This window comes from Ochlerotatus camptorhynchus, unplaced genomic scaffold (assembly GCF_037179485.1).
Source record: "Ochlerotatus camptorhynchus isolate MF236.1 unplaced genomic scaffold, CSIRO-AGI_Acam_v1.1 ptg000232l, whole genome shotgun sequence".
NCBI classification, from domain to species: domain Eukaryota; kingdom Metazoa; phylum Arthropoda; class Insecta; order Diptera; family Culicidae; genus Ochlerotatus; species Ochlerotatus camptorhynchus.
This window is the reverse complement of record NW_027040722.1, coordinates 9,114,832-9,138,348: the sequence shown is the minus strand read 5'-3', so window position 1 is coordinate 9,138,348 and position 23,517 is coordinate 9,114,832. Positions and strand designations below refer to the sequence as shown.

At 40.1% G+C, this 23,517-nt stretch overlaps 1 pseudogene; it reads right to left on the bottom strand.

Moving 5' to 3' along the window:
• Positions 1 to 4,047: 4,047 nt before the first annotated feature.
• On the bottom strand, positions 4,048 to 19,023 carry LOC135704277 (uncharacterized; annotated as a pseudogene).
• Between the last annotated feature and the right edge of the window lie 4,494 nt (positions 19,024 to 23,517).

Genomic DNA, 23,517 nt, shown 5'->3' with positions numbered 1-23,517 from the left:
GCTCGTTTTTTGGCTCGATGCACGGTTGTAGACGATACACCCAGCTTATTTGCGGCATCTCGGAGAGAGAGGTTAGGGTTTCGCTTGAAACTACCGGCAACTCTCTTTGTCGTCTCAGCGGCTTCCGGTTCAACGTTTTACGTGTTTTTAATATTAATTTATTATTTTTTTTTAATTCAAATGTATTTTTTCCGTCAAGATAATTTAACTTCCTACAACTTCTTTCCAGATGTCGTTATATTCAGATAAAATGTTTTCGTGTTATGATTTTTTGAAAAAGTATAATGATTTTTTTTAATACGCCCTTTTTAAAAGTTATTGTTTATAAAAAAATCATATTTAAATGAAAAATGTAATCATTGATAGCAGCGAACATGTGAGCAATTTTTAATTGAAATCAGAAGGAGTGGAGACAAAATTGACATATATTTTTTAGCGTTTTAGGTTGTAAATGCTCTAGGATCATTTTTCGAGGCAATCAACATTCGATCGCCGATTTCTCTCGAATTAAAGCTCAATCCCGAAAATTAACAACACGAACAGGTAGAGGAATAATTTTTTCCACATCTACCCTAGCTTATTTGAGAGATTGAGCTGTTATTCACGAGAAATTGGAGATTGGCGTGTTTGTGTCCAAACGCAATTAGGCCCAAATATCAATGATCTCTGGAGTTAGTTATGTGTCAAAGAGCGTAGTGATTATTTTGCTTTAAATCTTGGTTTAAACATCGATGGGATCGAAAAAATGAGCAAGCAAAGCCCTTAGGCAGAATTTGAAATTTTTGCTCCACAGTGTTCAAACGGTTGCAAATTGGGCTCAGATTAGTCTCTCAAGATTTGAACTCATTTGGTAAGAAACTGGCTTGGCCACGGTGCTCCTCTGACCGTTATTATAAAAAAAAATAGTTCCATCAAAAGTGAGTATATCAATCGATTCGTTAGATCATTCTGCATCTCTGAAAAGCCCTTTTAAAGGCGTAACTGTATAAATCTCACTAAAAACAGTGAAATGCCATCACATATGCTTATTTTGCATGCAACATGACATGAAATGTCGATTGCAGAGTGTTTATATATTAATTACATGGTTATAATTTGTAACGGTTACTAGTTTTTGGAATTAAAAAGGGTTTTGTCCGTTAATTTAAGGCTTAAGTATTATTTAAATTAACTGTAAATTAATAAACCTAAATTAACTGTAAACTAATAAACCTAAATATAATTAATGAATCTCAAAGTGGTTTAACACAAATGACAAACTATTGTAGTCAACGACAGCACGCCGAAGTTGAGATTTGTATATCTTTGATGTTTTCGTGGTCTTGTATCTTTCCCAAGTCAATAAAAAGTCGCTGTGAACCGATTCGGACACCTGCTCGTTGTGCCAACCAAAACCTTGTCCAGTTACGTAACAAAACACTTTCACGTGAAACTTGGTTATTAGGGTGTCCCAAAATTGCACTATGTCTGGAAATCTGGGAGCTCACCCTCCAAATGATAGATAAGGGTGTTACAAACAAAATTTTGTATGGCGGCAACTCTGGGAAATGTTGTTTAGAGGTCGCCCCAACGAGATTTTTGAAAAAAGTTCATTTTTCATAGCTATTATCCAATAATTTTTTTTTAGTTCTTTAAATTTCAGTGAAATCTTACCCTTTTATATTTTTCGCAGATTCCTAAGGTTCAAAACTATAAAACAAAAAATTGTTACGGCATGTTCTGTGTCCAATTTGACAGTTACAATTTTTCAAATTCTCTAAAATGATGTTTTTTGTTTTACATCACTGCATTCAATCATCAAAAGTGGGTATCAAACATAGCGCTACTATCAATCAATGCAGCAGATATATGGAAAATTTTATAAGCAAAAACTTTGCCCAAAAAATTTTAACCTAATTTTTAACCGTTAAAAAGTTATTCATGATTTACTGTGGAAAGAAAAGTTCAGAATTTCAATACTTGCAGTATGTCTACCAGCAAATCAAACTATCATTGAAATCGATAAATACGATAATTGGACATCATCAGGTACTTTCGATTCAAGCATTAAACCCAACAACTTTCAATTAATCATTTTGTTCGACCATTTTCCACAGAGATGGTGCTGTTCCGCTGGTAGGAAGTGATAGAAATCCCCATATAGAATTTGAGAGAAGTGGGAATAATTCGCTTTCGGTGCATATTCAGGTCAAAAAAAAGTGAACGACAACCTTAAGCAATTAATCAGGGACTTTGTAGTTCAGTTTTTCCCCGGAAATTATTGTTAAACAAGCTACAATTAAATAAAAATGATTTTTTCCCAAACAGTTTTACCTGTTTTATTACCAGCTCCCAGAGAGCCAAAAAATTCAAATTTGAGAGAGAAAATTTGCTCTCACGACCTTAATCTCTCAATATCCCATGTATTTGGTTGACACTCGATTTGTGATTTCCCTTTCACAGATTACAAAATAGAGTAACTGACACTACAAAACATGTCTGGTACCTCTATATATGCATTTGCTTTAACATTTGAAGTCCCTCCTTTTTTACATATTCTGCGTAATAGATACTTTATGCCCCGCCCCATACATAAAATTTGGCGGAAAATTCTGTGAGGGGTGAGCTATTTTGTACGCAGAATGTGTAAAAACGGAGGGACTTCGAATAATAATCTAAATGCATATATAGAGGTACCAGACATGTTTTGCACTGCAGTGTCCTCTGTGAACAATTATGGGAAAACAGATTGTATCTAGCTGTGACATCTGATGGAACATGAATGCAGAAGCTTGACAAAATGATCAATTGGATAAAGCATTCAAGTTGTGGCTACCAAAGCTGTGGAGATTTGGAATCAACCCGGACTTTCGCACCAGCTCAAGCGGAACGTTGTAAGGAGGGTTGCCAAGCTCGTTATGACACGCCAGAGTAAGGCCTTCAAGAAGAAAAATCAGAGCTATTGCCAGCTTTGAAGATGTGTAGGATGTGGTTGAGTTACTTCTTCAACATAAGCGTGAAGCACATGGATGAAGAGCTACGAAACGATACTGTCCGTGCAGAATTCTGGAGCCAGCAGGTGACAAACAAAGTTCCGGTTGAGTTTCCGAAAAGCTTCTTAAGCAGTGTACCATTGATATGCAAGCAGCTTCGGTAGCCACAACTTGAATGCTCTTTCCGATTGAAAATTGTTGGGTTTCTGCTACAATTGAAAGTACCTGATGACGGCCAACTCCGACGGCAAACGGTTTCTGGGCAAATGCTTCCTCGCAATACCGGTGATGAGATCCGACTTGAGCTTGGTTTTTGGTGACATGAATTTGAAAAATTGTAACTGTCAAATTGGACACAGAACATGCCGTAACAATTTTTTTTTCTTATAGTTTTGACCCTTGGGAATCTGCGAAAAATATAAAAGGGTGAGATTTCACTGAAATTTTAAGAACTAAAAATATTATTTGGATAATAGCTACACAGATAAAAATTCTGAATTTTAATAGTGATGTAAACATTCATTCACGTAAACTTGTATTTCATTTCACGCATCCGAGCAACTTGTAAAAAAATATGTTTACAACAATGGGCTTTTGTATAAATATTTGCTAAATTGCATGAAATGTCTCAGAACTTTACATGATATATAATGTAAACTTATATGATATGTGACGCTCCATTTATGTGCATCTTACTGAACAGAAATTTACACTACTTTTTCGAACTGTGTATGAAAAATGGACTTTTTTCAAAAATATCGTCGGGGCGACATCTAAGCAACATTTCCCAGAGTTGCTGTTATACAAAAGTTTGTTTGTAACACCCTTAGCTATCATTTGGAGGTTGAGCCCCCAGATTTCCAGACAAAGTGCAATTTTGGGACACCTTATTGGTTATATGGTATTTGGACGATTTTAGTAGATGCAACATTTCCCAGTATTCGAAAAACTTATTAATATCTTCTACAAATACGGGTACAAGTTCGAATGAGAAGCATTTCTTGTACGCATTTTGAAAGTGTTTCAGGAGCTATAAAAAGTAACAGTCATTACTTTTATACCTGCTGATCGAAAAACAACTGTACCTTACATCAACATAGTTTAGCAAATCTTCGTTTTCTCGGAGAACATCGACAGCATCAAGGAGACTGTGACATGCTCGTCCTGTAAAACCGTATGTTCGTTGTTGATGTCGTACATGAGCCTTTTCGATTCATAAATCTGCCCAGTCTGGACTTTGTTTCTCCACTGCTTGAAAACCATGTTCACGATCATGATCACGTTAATGATCTTTAAATCACCTGCAATAATCGATTCCAAGTGATTCAGCTTCAAAAGACCATTCCAGATTAGAAAAATATATTCATGTTTTTCGGCAAGATTTGGAGCCATTGCCAAAATATGGAGGTGTTTCACGCCGCTGTCTTTAAAATAACCTGCGGAATTATTTTGGGTTTTGGATACAACAGAGAGAGTGATCTTAAAAAATCCTCCTCCACCGTCGATACCAAGCTTTATGAAAAGTTCTTCCTCACTGGCGTGTCTACTTTTCTTGATTCGTTGAAGCAACTCAGGTATATTATTACAAAATATAACTGGAACATCAGCGCATTGACCAAGATGGACGTTTTCAGCTAGAAAAGAGCATTTTAATTTAGATTTCTTTAAAATATGTACCTTTTTGAGGTTTACCTTTGGCTACTTCTCCTAGCTCTACAATACTGAACAAATCTACAAGCTGTGAGTTCAGTTTGGAAAGCTTTCCTTTTAAGCCAGTTTCAAAGCTCACTCCACCTCGGTTCAAACCTTTCATGATGCCTGTAAATCAACTAACCAATAGGCAAATCAAAAGCTTCGGCAAATCCTAAATTAAATATTACCAAGAGTCTTCCGCATGCTCAAGTTATTCTCCGTCTTCACTTTGAACATATCTTCCGTCCGCATGCGTTTCCGTGCTTTCAAAGATACAGTAGAATTAGCTTTTAGAAATACGGATGGTTTTCTTCGACGATTTCATAAGCGAATGTTTTCAGAACCTGTATAAATCAAATAAAACGTTAAAGCTACATTCTGAAATACAACAGTTGCTGTTTTACCAGAAGTTGAGACTTTTTCGGCTAGAAACTTTGACACAGCTGCTTCTGATGCCTTTGGTGGAGAATTATTTTCTTTCAAAATTCTTGCTAAATTTTCTGAACGCTCAGTGACAGTACAAACGTGATTCTTCCCTCCTCCGATTTCAGTTAGACAAGTATTACACATGCGTATGACCTCGCGTATGACTTTAGAAGTGTTTAAATTGCTCGGTTTTGAATTACGTTGGTTTTCCTTTCTAGGAACTGTTCCCGGTAGATTTGTACCATACTTTAGCTGGGCAGCCTCACAAACTTCACAAGTGCACTTTGAATTTGTTCTCGTACTCTTAGAATAGTTAAACTTGTATTTATGTAGGACCACTTTTCTGCTATTTCCATTTACAGGGCTGGAATAAATCCGACACTTGGCACCTATTGAGGACGGATAATACCACTCGCGAACATCAATATCGCTAAAGTAATGATCCCTAATCACTTGACGTATTGCACTGGAGATCGGTCTGACTTTTTTATTTGAAAGGCATTTGCATAAATGTGATTATCCATGATAAAATTTCAAGCAAAACAAAGCGCGCTGCAACTCACAAAAGGCACGTTTGTCAATAACGTTTGTCAATGCCTACTTGTGTTCTCTAAAAAAAATAGCGAGTGTTGCGATTTGTACATGTAAAATAAAAATACGTGATGGAATTTCCCTGTTTTAGTGAGATTTATGCAGTTACGCCTTTAAAAGAGCGTAACTCGAAAATGCGCACTACGATTAAATTTATTTCAGAGATGCAGAATGATCTAACCAATCGATTGGTATACTCACTTTTGATGGAACTAATTTTTTTTTTATAATAACGGTCAGAGGAGCACCGTGTTGGCATTACTATCTGAGGAACGAATGAAAATAAATTAAAACAGATTGTTATGTTATGAAGTTGTGTCACTCGTCATGAAGTATTGCGGTATGTTATGAACTATTAGCCGGCGCCGGTGGTGTAGTGGTAAGCGTTACTGCTTTCTAACCCCAATGGGTCACGTCTTCCTTCGGAAGGGAAGTAAAGCCGTTGGTCCCGGCCCATGTGTGTTGAATGGGTGCACATTCGATTGCCGTCAATGGATGGCAATCGATGTCCGTCGGTGATTGGCACTAGATTGCGGAACAGAGACCAACGTTAAATAAAAGAAAGGAGTTATGAAGCATTGTGTCGCTGGCCATTATCATTCAGACGTCTGACCTCCGGGTTCTAACCTTCCTTCCGACTTTTTCGGAAATCATGACATTAGGATTATTGCTGTTGTTATTGCTGGTACTTTCGACAACTTTTCAACAATGCTACCAGTCGCGTCGGAAGGCAATTCATCAGGGGCATACCGATAATTTTTATCTAAATGCACAATAACAAGCGTTTTCTATCCAGACTGTACGGTAGGTTGAAAACTCAAGCAAATTGGAGAAAATATACCCGAGGGAATTGTGCAAAACTTCCAAATCTGTCTGTTCCAATGCAACGCTTTTGTTTTACGGGTATACAAAACTCCAAATCACATTACCATAACGTGGTTAGCGAACATTAATAGCCAACTTTTCGAACTCCCCCCCCCCCCCCTCCCGCCTGTGATTGAATCAGCGAAACGGCAGTGAATGGATTATGTCTCCAGCGTGGAAAAATTGTGCTTAAAGTTTTCCATAGTCAAACTTCTTCCTCCGGTATTTCTGCATTATCCTTGAATCTACCCCTTCCGTGATGAAAAAGTTAAAAAGAAACCCCTTCTGTAAATAGTGTATAAATGTGACTCTAGATGTGTAAAAAGAAGAGAGCGAAAAAAAAAGAATCATCTCCAGCAGCTAGGAAGAAAAATAAACCATAGTAGCTCCAATTAAGCGTGAACATGAAAGAAGCAAAAAGAAAATACAAACGGCGAAGCACACATTCAATCGAGCTAGAAACTTGAAATAACTCACACAAGAAGAGGGAAAATACTGAATACAGGATTTATACAGTAACATTAATTTCACTCCCTCCACCCCTCTTGAATCACTCGACGGCTTCGGCGTCGCCATTGGTCCGCGCATCTACAACAGCAACACGAAACAGATTGGCGGCAGCGATGGCGACGTGGCACACAGGGATTCTGAACTGATGAAAAGATAAACAAAGTGGATCCGGAGCGAGGGAAAAAAAACACACGAAGATAAACGTTCCTTTTCCCCGACAAACCGACTCGTACATACAAACACTCACTCGTATTTATAGATATAAAAGAACTAGGCAAGTAAGAAACAAACAAAAAAGAAAAAAAACGATTGTAAGAGAATGTCAAAAGTTGATACTACGTGCTTATTTTTAGATCTTAAGGCTAAGGCAGGAAAATTTAGGAATCTCTTTGATAAGTGACATGGAAAGAAACGATGACGCCGAAGAGTAGTACTGCAAATGATTATAAGAAGATATAGTGACAAAATTTCCCCAGGGCCGCTGAATGCTCGGAGAAATCCATCAAATTCGGATTTTGACCTTCTTGAACTTTAAAACCGATGTCCTTATTTCAGGTAGAAGTAAATCAATAAAGAAGTCTTAATAAAAAATGCGTTTGTAAATGAATATCACTGCCCGTTAAGGTTGTTTGAACTTTCCTCAGTAGCAACGTTGAGGATCATAGATTTGATCCACTTGGAGTATGATTTACAGTATTTATCATAGTGTATGTAGTGAATATCAGTACCTTCAACTTCGAACGTCTACTGGATCTTCATGTCTGCAAACATATCTAATAGCAATCACCTGTACTGTGATACTTCCTTCAACGACAACAAATTTTCTTGCATTGGAATGGTCATCTGGGAGGAGACTTGCGTCTTAAGTCGCAAGTCCACCAAGCACTTGGAATGAGAGCTCCAAAATGCAAAAGTGCAAAAAGAGAATGAAAGAAATACGAAAGGGATTAGTTCAAGGGGTATTCAACTCTGCACACCTTAATCTGTGCCAAGAGTTTTGGTAGTGCCGAAAGCTGTGCCGATCATTCCGAAGTAGACCGAAGTTTATCAATCGAGGTGTCAATATCCCATGAGTTAGACTTTTGTGATTGTGTTTACATTTTCAATTTATTTAATTCATGACCATTGGTCATGGCATATATTAAGCATCACTCTCATAAGAATGAGAGCGGATTGGGCAGTGCACAGTGGTCCAGAATGCAGATTTAGGTGGAATGATATGTTTTGAGCCTGAAATTGAAACTTTAGACTAAAAGTCTCTTCAACAAAGTTGTTCCTTATAGTTAGGCCCTCATTTTTATGACAATGAATTCTAGGGTGGTTCCTATTATCATTAAAATCAAAAATTTAACTTTTTTGTTTGAATAAATTAAGGTATATATTCTTCGGCAAAGTTATAGCTGAGCTAATTTCAAGGAACTTTGTTAAGAATAACTTTTTTGTATCTCTTAAATTGGCCGATTAAAAGCTAATTTCTTGAATTGAGTTAGCGTGGCTCTTAAAAAAACAGTTGTTTTGCTCTAGCTGTCTTATTTCGAAGTGTCAGCAAAGGTGTCTTCAAATAGTATAACAACGTCAATAACTCTTGATCGGCGTAAGATATTGACAAGCTTTGTAGAGCAAAAATTTGCGCCTTCTTAAGATCTAAAAGTTATTTGACGACACCTTTGCTGAGAAATTCGAAATGAGAAAGCTAGAGCAAAACAACTGTTTTTTTTTAAGAGGCACCCTAACTCAATTCAAGAAAATAGCTCTTAATTTTTCCAATTTAAGAGATACAAAAAAGTTATGCTTAACAAAGTTGTTTGAAATTAGCTCAGCTATAACTTTGTCGAAAAATGTATACCCTAATTTATTCAAACAAAAAAGTTAGATTTTTGATTTTAATGATAATAGGAACCACCCTTGAATTCATTGTCATAAAAATGAGGGCCTAACTATAAGGAACAACTTTGTTGAAGAGACTTTTAGTCTAAAGTTTCAATTTCAGGCTCAAAACATATCATTCCACCTAAATCTGCATTCTGGACCACTGTGCAGTGGAAGAGGAACTTGAAGCAATACAACCTATACGGCCCGTCCACAAGAAACGGATGGTGGACAAAATTTTTACCAGCTGCTAGCCTGACAAAATCAAACCCAGAACTCGAACGGACGAAAGTTCACTCCCATTCTAGAAACAACACCTTCGAAACAGTTCTGATTGACTCAGAACTACGCAACCTCCAAGACATCACCCAAGCCTACCGTATCGCAGACTGTGATGTATCCTACCATCACCCAATTATACACGTCCAAGCCTATCAAGTTCACGATCCTTTGCAGATGTGATACCTTCCACAAGGTACCACCAATCAAAACCAATGACCAATGTACCACCAGTGAAAACTATTAAATGTCCCCCAATATGTTATACCTTGGAAATGGTTCACGATCTAATCTAATCTAATCTAATCTAATCTAATCTAATCTAACACCAACACAGCCAGTTCTTGAAAGCATCCTGGAAATGATTTCGGCAACGTGGCTCTTTAGGTAGTGATGAAACGTCGCTAGAACTATTCTACTGCCACAGACAGCAATTAGCAAAGGCGGGCGCACATTTTTTGCCTGTAGATTTGAAGACATACTTCAAATCTCCGCGTACATCGTACGGGTTAGGCAAAAATTGTGCGTTCGACTTTGTACTGTCGCACTAATGGCCCTTCACTCATTTTCAACTTCTATTCAATTTTCATACTACCCTCTTCTGAAGGCCATTGTCTAGCTAATAAATTATCATTCTAAAATCTTCATGTTAGATAGTACATATTTCCAACCAACTCTGAAAATCGCAAACCTCGCGTATGAAGTAACATAAAAACATTTTGACTTTATGGTACTTGAACGTGAGTTTTATCGTTGAACGCGGTACTTTTGGTTACATGGGATATCTTCACTATCGCAACTTCGGGTAATCCGTGGAAGTACTTGCAATTTTTCAGGCTCTTTGAACAAACTGAAATCACTCTCTCATGCTCGAAATGTGCCACGACCAAATTGGAACAACGACGCCCGACGACCAAAGCATAGGGAAGTATCTATATATTAGAATAATGCTATAACGAATACAGCGTTTTCGGAAGCATTTGACGTATACTGGTAGACAACAACACAAACAGTAACAGTGTATTAGTTCAGTTCATAAAACGCTCTTGTTTTGGAGGCAGTCACCATGCGTTGAAAAAAAAAATCTTGTACAGTCACCTGGAATATCCATCGTGGTTCACGTCCAAGCTGGCTAAAGTGTTGAATTTTCATAGAAACACCGTATGGCTCGTGCTCACAGCGTACAGGGAAACCTTGACGACGAATCGGAAGCCTCAAAGTAAACTGCCTGGAAAGGTCGTGAGGACCATCAGAAGCATCCAAGGTATGTCCGATCACGATTTGAGAAAAAAGTATGATGCCGCCCGCAGTACAGTGCGACGAATTCGATACCGCGAAGGCTTACAGGCATACCCGCGCCAGTAGGCAACCAAACCGATCACTATACTGTTGCAAGAACCCGTGCTCGAAAGCTGTATGACAACCTGCTGACCAAGTCCGGTGGGTGCATGATGAAACCTATGTAAAGGCTGGCTTCGGACAGCTTCCAGAACTAAAATTTTACAAGGTAAAGGCTCGAGGAGGTGTCCCTGGTAGATTAAAATTTGTTTTTGTGGATAAATTCGCACGCAAATAAATGATCTGGCAGTGCTCGCAGCGGCCAGAAGACAAAGGTTTTGATCACTAAAAAAACTGAACTCGGAGATTTATAAAACCTAATGTCTCCAGAAGCGAACTCTGCCCTTCATCCAGTCACAGTGACCACCAGTCCAGTGACATGTTGGCCGGATCTTGCGAGTTTTCACTACAGCCGGGAGGTACAACAATGGTACAATGACGGAGTTCAGTTTGCTCCGAAAACCCTCAATCCACCTAATTGACCCCAGTTCAGGCCCATTGAAAACTACTGGGCAATTATGAAGCGGAAACTCAAGGTAAAAGCTCAAGTGAAAAATTGTGCCGTTGTGCTCCGCTTGATAGGTCGTATTAAGGGAAAAGTTCGAGAATTCCTTCGAAACCACGATGAATAATTCGGTTCGTTTTTTTTTCTTAAAATATAATATGCACTTGAGTGAAATCCGCAATGGATCCAAATGATGTTGTTCCATTACTAAGTAGGCCATGTTTTATTTGATATTACTAACCATACCAAATCTATGATGCACCGAGCGTTCATTCTGGGTGGTGAGCGAACCTGAAGAAGATGAAGATGACCTGGATCAACCTTAATGCACCTGCTCTACGATTCAAGGTTGGCTTCTGTGATGTTTTTTTTAATTCTTTATTAGGGAGATGTTTAGCCTTTGGCTCAGTGTTTGAAGTTTTCACTGTTCACTGAATAATTCACGTGTATTTCCGCAACCGTTGGACCCCAATGTGTCAGTAAACTAAACTGATTTCCTTGTATCGGCGAGACGACGAATCATGGCACATAAAGAAACAGAGAAAAATAAATCTTGCTGCATCGATAATCAAATACGTTCACACAAACGATTTACTACTGACGGTATCATCGAAAGAATCTTTATATTCGTGTGTACCATTCGGCATGGATTGTGTGCGTTAGTTTCTGTTCATGATACATCTGCGTATTGCAGTATAACACTGGCGAATGGTTCATATTCAGCAACATGTAATGACACTGAATATGGATGGTCAAAAGCTGTTGCATAAGGTGAACATTAACTTTTCACATCGAATTACGTGGGTTATTGGGGGAGATTTTGTATTGCCAGGTTCCTAATTTTGCGTATATATCCTAGCCATTGCAAATATATCTTCCAGAGGATTTCCAACAAAACATAATCCCTAGTATCCGATGTTCTTGACTGGATTTTCTTTATTGGTCGGGATGTTAAGGCGTCGTCCACTGTTGTGGTGATGTGGCATGTGGCCTCTCATTCCACAAAACATGCATGCAACCTCGATTAATGTCAGACACCCACTGCCCCACTACTGTGGCGGCGATGTGGCGTGTCAAAACATTATTCTGAAACATTGCATGTGGCGAACGTCAACATGATTTTAGTCAAGTTAGTTTCTGATATGGCGGCGGAGTGGCATCTGCTAGCATGGTAAAAAACCTTGTCGAGGTTTGCCTTACGCCACATTACATCCACATGATCTTTTGGCATGTTGTATGATGCCGCACCGTCGCCACAACAGTGGGCGCCTCGTCTCGTGTCCGCGGTACGTTGTTCTAGAGTTTTTTTTTCGATTACACAAGTGAATCCCGTAAATTTAATACACGTATCATGAGGAAATTTGATTTAATTGGTTCCAAAATGATCCCGGCGATATAGGAAGTTACTGTGTTCGCCAAACATTTTCAGGTGACTAAGATCTTTCCGATGGCGGACATATAAGTTCAGAGTTCAGTCACTAGGTGGCGTAAATATATATATGAGATTTTTTATGAGCCATTTATATCTCATGAACCAGACATTCATGGAAAATACAGTCCTCGACAATGTTTTTTTCCCCGGTGGACAAGGCCTTCTACATGAAGAACAGATTAATTGCGAATGCTCTTGTTACGCGGCTCTATTGTATATGTGCTTTATCACAAGATCCTGACTTACTTGGAAAATACAGTTTTCTACATAGTTGCAAGCTAACCAAGTCCTTTCAAATGATGGACAATACACTCTTAGAAATTATCGCCGACTTCGGTAATTTTTACCGAAATCTGAACAGCTGAACTTTTCGGTAAAATTTATGCAATTCAATTCAATTGCTTTTTAGCTACTTTGAAACTAAATCTCCACTAAAATGACATGATTTGATAATTTAAACAAGGTTGAAAAAGTTTTGATATTATTTTCAAATTCAATAGCCTTTAAATTTTTTTTTTCCTTTGGTTTGTTTTCCGTCGATCTTGTTTTCCGTGCTGAGCACCAATGCTACCGACGCCTGGGAGGCAGCTCCCACACCTGGACCCTACCTATCGACCCATCAACTCATGAACCGGGGACCAACGGCTTTACTTCCCTTCCGAAGGAAGGCGTGATCAGAGATGTTATGCCTCAGAACATCCCGGCGGCGCCGACTGGGATTGAACCCAGGCCTGCTGAGGTGAGAGATAATCACGCTTACCTCTACACCACCGGCGCTGCTAGCCTTTAAAATGAAAGTCAAAGTTTTACAGAACGTTCAGCTGTTCTGATTTCGGTAAAATTTAACGAACACGGAAACAACATCTTAGTGTGTAAGTGTGTATGATACATGCACAAGCTCTTACGTACACTGCGCTAGTGTACGTAAGAGCTTGTGCATGTATCATATCTCAAGATTTTGGCATTTTGAGAAATAACTGTTCACTGCTAAGTTGTTCAGATGTCCAAGGTCACTGCAAAGTTGTCCAAAAAATATATGAAAACTTTCCCGATGTCACCCATTCACGGATTTTTCATAGGTTGTAGCAAGCGTGATTGACCATTTTATGGATAATCCGGATCATCTGGACAACTTGTTTGTGGCCTCCAGTGAGCATAACTTGGTCTCAATGCCAAATTCAGTGAGATAACACATCAACAAGTGCTTGCGCAAAAAGAAACATGGAGCTCTAGGATCAGTTTAATTTATTTACCTCTTTTACGGATGTTCCGGATCTTCCGGAGGACCAGTCTGTGATCATCAATATTATGGCCACAATATGAAATTAATTCGAAAAACACATCAACAAGTGGGTTCGCAAAAAAATTGAGCTCTAGAAACAGTTTAATTAATTGACCACTTTTACGCATGTTCCGGATCTTTTAATGGACCAGCCTTAGCCCTCCAGGGTACATATTTGCACCAAAACCCCATATTTTGAACTCACCAATAAGTGCTTCCGCTAAAAACTGCGCAGATCTAACTCCAATTTCATGAATTTACCACTTTTACGGATGTTACGGTGTCCCACTGGAAGACACATTGTACCAAAAGGAGGATAGTTAACAATTTCCCCGAAGATACCAGGAAGTTATCTATTCATATAACTTTAATATCAGAGTTTTATTGACTGTATATAGATTTAGTTACATTCATTTTAAACCGACCATGACATTGATCCGTGTTCATAATAAATCAAAACTAACTAACTTATCCGCGTTCCATTTCTTCGATTATTTCTTCCCTTATTCGCTCGTAAGGTACCGCAGGACGAAGGAATGTTTCTTATGTACCTAGCTGGGCTGTGCTACTGCCAGAGTTGGTGCGGTAGAAAGATGACATTTGCGATTCCTTATGTATCATCCACTGCTTTGTATGGATCTGTACGGCAATGTTGTGCGGTAGACACGAAGAGAAGATATGTGCAGTTCAAAGTTGTATACAATCATTGAACGCATTATTCGGTGAACTGTTGAGATCGTTTTTTTTTCGTGCAACCATCGTTCTTCGTTTCGTTCATTCATTTGGTGCTACAAAACTGAATACTCTTATTCGGCAAAGGTATCTGACACTTCACTCATTTGTGAATATCTATTCATGACCAGTTACGAACCTGACACACGGTAGTTCAATGGCATGTTGACAGATTTCCAAACACTCTAGTTCATCTCCGAGCTTCTGTGATGATTGGTATCACACGAAAGGTAAAATGAGTAGCACCATCTTCATCGAAATGTAAGTATTATTGACAATAATCATAACTAGATGAAATGCAAATTTATGTGATAGGTAACAGGATCAACAATATTTAAACATGCGCATTCAATCTCGATAACTTCTAATTCTGCACCTTTTACTCTGTTTTCTCTTTTCCTTCACCTATGCATCTACGTTTCTATGTTGAGAATCAACTTAGCCCTCATTTATTTTCGGCAGATTTCAATCGACTCGCATATTTTTGTAGACATTATGCTTCTGATTATTTGACTAATATTTTACTTTTTTTGTGTGACATAATTTATTTGTACAGGCTCTGTAAAGTTTATTCTACAGAGCCAAGTTATCATTTGCGTTTTAACAAAATTAAGGGGGTATTCCCGATCTTTTTTTTTTCAAAAAATCAAATTTTTTTTTCACGTTTTTTTGTACTTTAGACAATATACTTTCATTCCCCCAAGCCGTTTTCCGATCAGCGAATTCGGTGTCCAGGCATAGCTGACTAATGGTAAGAACCCCCAAATGGTTTTAGCTAAAGTCAAAACTTTAAACGCGTTTTTCTCGAAACCACATTTTTTTTTATCGGGCGAAGATTTTTCTCAGAAACTATAAGAGATATTGACTTGAATCTTTGCGCATTTTGTTCCTTATTAAATTCTTTGGAGCTTCTCCCACTTTCAGCCAAAAATATTAACATTTAACATTGTTTGAAGCACCTTAAAGCTGCAAAAAAGCGGGCTAAAAATCGCCTGTTTTTTTCATATGGCCGCCATTTTGTTAATTTGCAAGATTTTTTGCTGCCAACGGGAGAAGCTCCAGAGAATCTTATGCAGATTATTAATTTCATCACGAAATCTGTTTCAGATAAGGCGTTCCAGAGAAAAGTCTTCGCCCGTCCAGGCGTTTGCGACGAACAGGGGTCTGTTTGCCGCCATTTTGTGACGTCAATAATGTCTTTTTTTGTGTCGAAAAAAATTTATTTGTAAACTTTAATGTTCAATAAACAAGAATCCCAGAGAGTTAGGCGCATTACTATTCATTTTCCTTGAAAAAAAATTAATTGAAAAACAGGCCGAAAAAAGGCAAAAGATTGGGAATACCCCCTTAATGTCTAAACCTAGAGTTAAAGGAATTGAACCGATTACTCGCGGTCGTCTCGAGGGTACTAGATATTTACAGTTTCATGGATGGGGATGAGGAGATTGGCATTTTCGTCTCAGATACTCAATGTGGGATCTCCAGGTGCATTTGGAATCGAACCAGACCCCAAGATATTTGAAAGACATGGAATGAGTGATCGGCTTACCCAAAAGTTGAAGCTTCGGTTGTGCTGGGCTATGCTTCCTAGAAAAAACGACCAACTCAGTTTTCTCCGTGGAGAATTCGATACCTAGCTGGATAGCCCAAGTAGACAAATTGTCTAAGGTATCCTGTAAGGGTCCTTGCAGGTCGGCCTCTCTGGGTCCTGTCATAGACACTACTCCGTCATCTGCAAGTTGTCTCAACGTGCAGTTGTCACTTAGACAATTGTCAATTTCTCTGACGTAGAAATTGTACAAAAGGGGGCTTAAACATGAGCCCTGGGGGAGACCCATATAACTAAATCGAGAAGCTGTAGAGTTTCCATGTGAAAAGATACTGAAGCAAAATCCCCCTTAATATCCAAGAACACAGAAGCCATTTGCTCTTTTTTTTTAGAAAAAGCCAACTGAAGAAAGCAACGCAAGACAGTCTTTCGTTTCCTTGCCCCTACCGAAACCAAATAGAATATCTGAGAGTAGGTGGTTCTGGGAGATTTTTCAACAAGTTGAACTTGATTCTATCAGTCCCCGGTGCCGAATTGCCACACGAAAGGAGCGTGAGGGAGAGCTCCAGCATTGAAAAGGCTGGCTGATCTCGTCTATCGAATTCGTCGTTTCGCGAGGAATCATCTGTGCCGGCACGGAATCAGGACATACTTTTCGCGTGAACTTGAGAATCCAACGATCTGAGTACTCCTCGCTCTCGTTGTTTGAAGACCGGTTATGCATCGCGATAATCCGTGCACGAATTGCCGCCAGTATCCGCATTTTTTGGGCTTTGATGAGGCTCTTGAGTTTGCGTATAAGAGCAGAGTACGCTTCGAAATGCACGGATGTTCCACGTTTCGGGAAAAGCTTAAACGCGTCGGACTTTTTACGACAAACCTCAGTGCATTGCTGGTCCCACCAAGGGGAAGGAGGTTTCCTACGGAAAGATGTTCCAGGAACCGGCCGAGTTTGAGCTCGAAGCGTGCTGTCCAAGATCAGATGGGAGAGGAAGTTATATTCCTCCAACGGTGGAAGCCCTTCTACCGACGACACGGCTTCCTCTATCGCGGTCTTGCACGTTGTCCAATCGATATTACGGGTGAGGTCGTACGCGACGTTAACGGATTCCAACGGATTGAACCCACTGGCAATCGAAATTTTGATCGGCAAGTGATCACTACCGTGGGGATCCTGGATCACATTCCACGTGCAATCCAAGCAAAGTGTGAGGTCTAATTTACTTCCATTTGAAAATGGACCAGCCAAACGTGTTTCTTCTCCATTATTAAGAATTGACATATTGAAGTTGTCACAGAGGTCATATATCAAAGAAGAACGGTTGTCGTCATACAGTTCCCTCCAGTCTGTACCGTGGGAATTAAAATCTCCTATGATCAACCGTGGAGCAGGAAGCACTGAACATATATGTGAAAGTTGTTTTCGATTAACAACGGCTCTAGGAGGAATATAAACAGAAGCAATACAAAGGCTCATGCCTTTAACAATAGCTTGACAGGCGACAACTTCAATACCTGGAAATTGTGGAAGATTCACTCTATAGAAGGAATGGCACTTTTTGATCCCCAAAAGTACCTCTCCTCCACGCGAATCCTCACGATCCAGTCGAATAATGTTAAAATCATAAAAACGAAGATCTATATCTGAAGAGAGCCAAGTTTCATAGTCTAATTTAGGAATACGACTTCAACAATTTCACTGTAGAACAGTGATCAAATCCCCGACCTCGTTTGGAAAATTATCCATCGAAGGAAATGATTGCTGCAAGGAGGGGCCACTTCAATGTCAATTGCTTCAAGAGTGTCTTCACAGAGGGAAGCATTGCCAGAACAATGCTTTTAAGAGGATCAGAAATATTGAGGTACTTCAGGATATTGTCCACAATTTTATCAAATGAAAACAACCCAGATGAAGAAGGGGGTTCTGTTCTTAAAAATGAGACATCAGTGGTTTTGTATGTCCCCGGAAGAGGTGGAAAACTCTGGGTATAGTCAGTTCTGCGGAATCCAGGAGGATTAGAAGTCTCCTTTTTTCCACCACTCCTTGATTTGGACAAACTGATTTGGGGTTCCTGACCTGCAATTTTCCGCGAACGGATGCATTTTCGTTTCCGTGCAGAACCTTCCGGAAAACTGAAAGGAACTTTTCTTTTTAGTTAAGTCAGAGTCAGACCCGTCAGCACGACAAAACAGCAAATGGATTTTTGTCGTTGAACGATGGTGTGGCTGTCTTTAGCATTGCTGCACTGGAACGTTCCGCGTTGTTTGTACGCCGGGCACGACGAGAGACCATGAGGAGTTCCCTTACAGTACACGCATTTTGGTGCAGTGACTGTGCAGGCACCATCCTCGTGCTTCTCCCAGCATTTGAAACAGCGTGCCTTGCTGCCACAGTGCGAGGCCGTATGTCCCAACTGTTTGCAGTTTTGGCAGTTCATGACCCGAGGAACAAACAAGCGCGCAGGTAGCCGAGGTTTTCGCAACTCGTTGTAGTGCGGAAGGGCTTAACCAGAAAAGGTCACCCGAAATGAGTATGGGGGAGGTAAGGCACTTTTTACCCTCGCTGAAAGATACTGAGCCCAGTTTCTGAACTTCCAGTATCTCAACCGTGGAAAGCAAGGGGTTATTGAAACGGCCAACCGCCTGCTTCACCTAGATCTCGGGGGGTCAGACTCGCTTCAGTAACACACCTTCGATCTCCATATCACGACCTGGGATGTAGACTCTATACTCGGGCGTAAAGAGGTGGGAGGCAGCAATCTCGTTAGCTTGCTTCAGGTTGGAGACGACAACACGAAGTTTATTGTGCCTAACCTTCGAGATGTCGGTCACGACCGAGAACCGTTTTGTTAGATCATTACTGATTTGCATAACATGCAAAGGTTTCTTTTTGGGCTGAAAGTAGACAACCCATGGGCCAGTTGAGTATTCCGGGTAGACTCGCAATCGAGAGCTTTTCTGCGCTTCCGATAAAATGGCCATTTTGCCGTACTAGTGGGAGCGCAAACCACTTTACCCCTAAGACAATTTTCAACTTCACACAATATACAGACACAATACACAGAAAAAACTATAAACACAGAAAACACAAACTTAAAATCTTATTATCTAATCTGATTATCTCATCTGATAATCCTATTCTACTACCACCGAGCGGTCTTTGTTGGTGTGTGCTCGGCACTCAGCTGTACACATGATGTAGATCTTGAAGGTTAAAGAGAAGTACAACCTGCTTGGTTGGTGGTCTAACAGTAACTAACATTTATTTTCTGAGAGAATACAAATTAATAATAGCATGGCTTGCTTCAATGTCGTTCTTGTTTCTACTGCAACAGTAGATGTAGAGACGGTTGCTCACGCAACGATAATGCGCTAATTGGTTTTCGAATTGCAAAACCATACTTTCTTATAAAAAAAACTCACTTTTGGATTAATTTACAGGTAACAATATCAGGAATCACTAAGCGAGAAAAAAAAAACTGATAATATACATGAGCGAGAGTGAAGATGTCAACTCCCTGTTGCTAACATTTCGTGGATATAGGGCTGGCTCTTCTCCCCCATTCATAACTGTCCCAAAGAAATGAATAGGCGAATTGCCCATCAATCCATCCATCCGTTTTTGTCCATGAAGGGTGATTTCCTGATAATAATCAGTGGTTATTAAGCTGATCAAGTTCAACCGTGAAGAGAGCCCACAGCTATCGGACTAGTTTCCGTGCTCTAATGCGTGGTAGGCCTACCTCCTGCAGCATAAATCTCCCACGCATAGAAAATTAATCCGTAACGGCATTTCAGGTAAAAATTTACGTGCACCAAGATATGTATCTCGACCACATACTATCCGGGGCGCATATGAATATTTTTCTCTAACCAAATCTAAAAGTGGCACGATAATTCATAATTATGCTTCATCTATATGAGAAAATTAACTAGTGATTTCGGAGATTGAAACGATTGACTGCCACCAAGACACCTCTATTATGCCGATAATGATATTTAACACATGTTAAGCTAGTGACAGTCGACTAGCAGCGCTCGCATGTTAATTGAATTCTTTCGTCAGTAAATGCAAATAATTAAACCGCATACGCTTACCGGCGAGCACAAACAACGGCGACAGCAATATGCCATCGGAGAGAGACACCACTGACAGGTTTTTGAATCGTTTAATTCATTTAATCTATTAATTGCACGTAAATATTCACACACACACACACACACACACACACACACACACACACACACACACGCCGTCTCGCGGTAGGCAAAATTCAATTTGTCCTCCCAACGTGGAACGACGGGAATAAAAGTTCAATTTTAATGAGACATATTTCGGTGTGTCGCTTTCAAGCTGGCCCCGGAGGATAAATTTATTTTCAATTCGTTCAAAAATAAGCTCATCAGCGGCGTAGGTGATAGTGAAACGGCGGTTCAAAGAAATTAGCTGCACATATGTTGACGCAACCATTCTGCAACAAAAGCTCATTTAGGGATGGTGCTGCCTTCTCGCGGACGCCACCCACGCCTATGGTGGTCAGCAGCAACGAACGATCCAGTGAGCAGTGTGACTGTGACAACCGAATGTGCGTGAGACGGCACATAATCGCACATTCGTGGCCTACGTAGCGAGAATAAAAATAAAAATTATTCATTTAATTATCTCAGCCAGGGGATGGAGGGAAAAGGGCTGCCAACACAACATCATGGGGTGGGAAAAAAATCCTTGTCAGTAGCAACAGTCGGATGTGGAGAGTAAGGTCGAACCGCATAAATCATGCACAGTTCGGTGGATCTGTGTGAGCAAATATAAAATAAATATTATTTAAAATGTTGGAATAAGAAGAATTGATCAGTTTGCAGGTAAAATTGCCTTTCGTGTTTCCTGGGGTGGGAGGGATGAGCAATTTATTGCGACAGAAAATAAATTACTTTAATTACTATTTACCAAACAGAAAATGCCTGAACGGTGATCTTTCCTACAGTGCGCCAAAATTTGGAATCAGCTTCCATTCTTCTGCCGGTGTATTTATGCTGCTATATAAAGGTTATGTTTATTTTTTGTTTGTATCAGTGCATAACATCCCGTGCAATTAACGCATGCAAGGTAAGGCATTCAGTATGCTTGATGGGGCACATGGACAAGCGTGTAATTACAATTAATCGCACTCCAGAGTGTTTCCGTTTGGTGAGTATGATATGCTGGATTTTGTGAGGTGTAAGTGGATGATGGACTGAACGCGAATGAATAATGAACAGTTACATAAAGAGGGCAGTGTTGATCATAAGCGGATGAATTTAAGTTCCCCGGAATCCAATATTCCTGAATGGGAACACAAGTTTACTTTCACTCTCGTCGGATTTCGTTGTCAACGACAAAAGGTTTGATTATTGATGTGCATTCATTTGATTTACCTCCTCCTGATAATAGGTAAAGGAACTTGACAAAGAGGTAATTCTTTCAAAATCAACAATAGTATATCCTCATGATCGCGCACGGTCAGGATCATTTCCTGCGTTGTGTTAATTAAATTAAAGCGCTGATGGTTTGGGCCGTCCTGTGATGGCAAAGGCAGACGATACTGTAATAATTGTATTGTATTCGTATTTCATAGACAGCACATTACAAAGAAACAGTAACAATTTAGTACGAACAAGTGGTGGTATCTATCGATTGTTAAGGTTGACATATTCTACTTCTGGTCAAGGCGGTAAATGTCGCTTGCACGAACACATCACTATTTCCAGACTTTTTCCAGATCCTTTCCAAGCTTATTTCAGTATTGATGGTAGATAAAATAGCGAGAGCAACCCAAGGGTACTATAAAAATCACACCTCATAAGCCAGAAAAAGAAAAAAAAAAATTGAAGCATACACCAACGGGATCTGGTCCTAAACCATGTTGATTGAAGCTTACATCGTTATCACAAAAAGCAGTTCAACAGAACGGTTAGCTGCCATGGAACCTACCAGAAATTTAATTTTTGTCGATTAAACTTTCCCCTTGCGAGTAGGTTGAAGCTACCGAGAGCAACCAACTACTTTGATCTTCGCCACCCCGAATATATTCCGTCAAATGTCACGTCACTCTGACCTTATCAAAAGACTGAGTGGTAATTACCTGCTCCTCACTATCACATTCACTGAGAGCTCGCGTGGCCAAAAAAGAGAACTGAGTTAAAACAAACCACCATTCTACCGTCACTCACAGACTCCTCCTTTTTTGCGGCCTCGTTATTCGGAAAAGTCAGTCGACTGTGGTAGATGCAAAAATGATCTCCCATCAAGTGAAACTGCTGCGAAGCGCAACGCTAAACTCTTCTCCGTTTGCTGTCAGAACCATTTCTCGGCGGAACCCCTACCGATACCGCCCCCACAACTCGTGCTTCTTCTCATGACCCTACTTCTGTTGATTGGTGCGGACGCTCATTCCGAACGGTTGAAAATTAAATTGGCTTTTTAAACTTTTCCCATTTAGCAAATTATGTTAATCCCTAACTAGGAAAACAAGACACCACGCGCGCTGCTGAGACGGCCTGAGCGTGGGAGGTTTGGTATGGATCGGTTGGATTTTCTTCATGATTCCAATAGCTCTCCACCACATTGAACTTTCGGGTGTTTAGGATAAGTAAGAAGCGAATCCGAAATATCACTCATGAAAACAGGATAGGCAAAGGATGGCAACATCCGGTTTACGGAAAACCCTCAAATACCTAACAATATACCGTATGCGTGATAATGTTTGCACCATCGTACAAATAAGGTTCCCGTTTCACCTGTGCATACAATACCTTTCTTTTCTTTGCATGCACGTAACCTATAGCTCATACCGTAGTAGGCTGTGTATAAAAAAAATGATTTACTTAGTTTGACAGTTGCACCATGACGAAGTGGCAGCGTATTCGTGATTTTTTTTTTTTTCCCTTTGGTTTGTTTTTTCCGTCGATCTTGTTTTCCGTGCTGAGCACCAATGCTACCGACGTGCCAGGAAGGCAGCTTCCACACCTGGACCCTACCTATCGACCCATCAACTCATGAACCGGGGACCAACGGCTTGAATTCCCATCCGAAGGAAGGCGTGATCAGAGATGTTATGCCTCAGAACATCCCGGCGGCGCCGACTGGGATTGAACCCAGGCCTGCTGGGGTGAGAGGTAATAACGCTTACCACTACACCACCGGTGCCGTTTATTCGTGATTTGTCCCACGCGCAAATGTCGCAAAAAGACATTTCCATCGTCGTTGGAGTGTCCCAGTGGACCGTCAAAAGGGTTTTAGACCGAGAAAAGAAAGGACAACTATCCGCGAAGGTGGCCACAGGTCTTCCGAGGTCAGCTCGGGTTCCGAGGGTTATCGCTGCTATCAAAAGGAAGATTCGGGTGAATCTAGTGCGTTCAATAAGGAAAATGGCAAAGGAACATGGGATCAGTGACTTTACGGCTCGGAAGATCGTAAAGGAAGATTGCGGGGCGAAG